Genomic DNA, 2,696 nt, shown 5'->3' with positions numbered 1-2,696 from the left:
AGGCTGCTTGATTCACATCCTCTAAACATTAACCTTCACCCAGAAGTGATCTGATGACTGGAAGCTGCTTGATTCACATCCTCTAAACATGAACCTTCACCAGAAGTGATCTGATGACTGGAAGGCTGCTTGATTCACATCCTCTAAACATTAACCTTCACTAGAAGTGATCTGATGACTGGAAGGCTGCGTGATTCACATCCTCTAAACATTAACCTTCACCAGAAGTGATCTGATGACTGGAAGGCTGCTTGATTCACATCCTCTAAACATTAACCTTCACCAGAAGTGATCTGATGACTGGAAGGCTGCTTGATTCACATCCTCTAAAACATTAACCTTCACCAGAAGTGATCTGATGACTGGAAGGCTGCTTGATTCACATCCTCTAAACATTAACCTTCACCAGAAGTGATCTGATGACTGGAAGGCTGCTTGATTCACATCATCTAAACATTAACTTCACCAGAAGTGATCTGATGACTGGGAAGGCTGCTTGATTCACATCCTCCTAATCATTAACCTTCACCAGAAGTGATCTAATGACTGGAAGGCTGCTTGATTCACATCCTCTAAACATTAACCTTCACCAGAAGTGATCTGATGACTGGAAGGCTGCTTGATTCACATCCTCTAAACATTAACCTTCACCAGAAGTGATCTGATGACTGGAAGGCTGCTTGATTCACATCCTCTAAACATTAACCTTCACCAGAAGTGATCTAATGACTGGAAGGCTGCTTGATTCACATCCTCTAATCATTAACCTTCACCAGAAGTGATCTGATGACTGGAAGGCTGCTTGATTCACATCCTCTAAACATTAACCTTCACCAGAAGTGATCTGATGACTGGAAGGCTGCTTGATTCACATCCTCTAAACATGAACCTTCACCAGAAGTGATCTAATGACTGGAAGGCTGCTTGATTCACATCCTCTAATCATTAACCTTCACCAGAAGTGATCTGATGACTGGAAGGCTGCTTGATTCACATCCTCTAATCATTAACCTTCACCAGAAGTGATCTGATGACTGGAAGGCTGCGTGATTCACATCCTCTAAACATTAACCTTCACCAGAAGTGATCTGATGACTGGAAGGCTGCTTGATTCACATCCTCTAAACATGAACCTTCACCAGAAGTGATCTAATGACTGGAAGGCTGCTTGATTCACATCCTCTAATCATTAACCTTCACCAGAAGTGATCTGATGACTGGAAGGCTGCTTGATTCACATCCTCTAAACATGAACCTTCACCAGAAGTGATCTGATGACTGGAAGGCTGCGTGATTCACATCCTCTAAACATGAACCTTCACCAGAAGTGATCTGATGACTGGAAGGCTGCTTGATTCACATCCTCTAATCATTAACCTTCACCAGAAGTGATCTAATGACTGGAAGGCTGCTTGATTCACATCCTCTAAACATGAACCTTCACCAGAAGTGATCTGATGACTGGAAGGCTGCTTGATTCACATCCTCTAATCATTAACCTTCACCAGAAGTGATCTGATGACTGGAAGGCTGCTTGATTCACATCCTCTAAACATTAACCTTCACCAGAAGTGATCTGATGACTGGAAGGCTGCTTGATTCACATCCTCTAAACATTAACCTTCACCAGAAGTGATCTGATGACTGGAAGGCTGCTTGATTCACATCCTCTAAACATTAACCTTCCGTTGATCAGAACTCTAGAGGTTCTTCTTCACTGAACCCAAATATATATAGAATGTTTTAATGGTTCCATATATTAAGGAAGTGATAGAAGCCTTTTTGGTTCTAGAAGGAACCTTCTGTTCTAAGAGTGTATAATAATAAACACGTTGTTCTTCTGATGATTTAATTATCTACATCATGTTATTTCAAGTTCTCCCTTTGGAGCACAACATCATGTTGTTAAATAATAATCCTGAAATGGGCATTTGAAGGCATCTATGGTGTAATATGTGTTCAATGAAAATGAACATTGTGTGCAACGTTGTAGGCAACATTATTGGCAAGGGACTTGATGCCTACTATGCCAAAGCTATTTAGAGTTATTAAACGGGTGTGAAGAGTGTGAAGGGTTGTACATTGCAACGAGTACAGTCAGGGTGCCGTGGAACCCCTGCAGTACCTCCACAGACCCCGGATTGAGAACCCCTGCAGTACCTCCACAGACCCCGGATTGAGAACCCCTGCAGTACCTTCACAGACCCCAGATTGAGAACCCCTGCAGTACCTCCACAGACCCCGGATTGAGAACCCCTGCAGTACCTCCACAGACCCCGGATTGAGAACCCCTGCAGTACCTCCACAGACCCCGGATTGAGAACCCCTGCAGTACCTCCACAGACCCCGGATTGAGAACCCCTGCAGCACCTCCACAGACCCCGGATTGAGAACCACTACAGTACCTCCACAGACCCCAGATTGAGAACCCCTGCAGTACCTCCACAGACCCCGGATTGAGAACCCCTGCAGTACCTCCACAGACCTCCACAGACCCCGGAACCCCTGATTTAGCAGATGCTCTTATCCAGAGTGATTTACAGTAAGTGCATTCATCTTAATTAAGATAGCTACGTGAGTATATATATATATATATACCCATCTAAAATCTATTAGTTAAAAATCTGAGAACAGTAATATTGAAGGTACCCATAAGTAACCATTTCTGAATAAAAAACAAATATGAACATTTAATG

General features: G+C 43.1%; 2 long non-coding RNA genes across 4 annotated transcripts; both read right to left on the bottom strand.

Annotated features, from left to right (window-relative positions):
• Window positions 1-195: 195 nt before the first annotated feature.
• Window positions 196-1,748, bottom strand: LOC127920493 (uncharacterized). Of its 3 annotated transcripts, none has more exons than XR_008106421.1 (3): window positions 1,195-1,748; window positions 524-706; window positions 196-277 (listed from the first exon to the last, which is right to left on the bottom strand). It is a non-coding gene; the product is annotated as an uncharacterized LOC127920493 (long non-coding RNA). The 3 variants fall into 3 exon arrangements; XR_008106422.1 differs by lacking the exon at window positions 196-277 and adding an exon at window positions 353-400; XR_008106420.1 differs by lacking the exons at window positions 196-277; window positions 524-706 and adding exons at window positions 718-889; window positions 1,073-1,133.
• A 337-nt stretch (window positions 1,749-2,085) lies between these two features.
• On the bottom strand, window positions 2,086-2,486 carry LOC127920496 (uncharacterized). Its single transcript, XR_008106427.1, has 3 exons — window positions 2,406-2,486; window positions 2,231-2,335; window positions 2,086-2,195 (listed from the first exon to the last, which is right to left on the bottom strand). It is a non-coding gene; the product is annotated as an uncharacterized LOC127920496 (long non-coding RNA).
• Window positions 2,487-2,696: the final 210 nt, after the last annotated feature.

The sequence above is a fragment of the Oncorhynchus keta genome, unplaced genomic scaffold, assembly GCF_023373465.1.
Source record: "Oncorhynchus keta strain PuntledgeMale-10-30-2019 unplaced genomic scaffold, Oket_V2 Un_contig_195_pilon_pilon, whole genome shotgun sequence".
Lineage (NCBI taxonomy): Eukaryota > Metazoa > Chordata > Actinopteri > Salmoniformes > Salmonidae > Oncorhynchus > Oncorhynchus keta.
The sequence above is the reverse complement of the archived record's forward strand: the minus strand, read 5'-3'. Positions and strand labels throughout refer to the sequence as shown.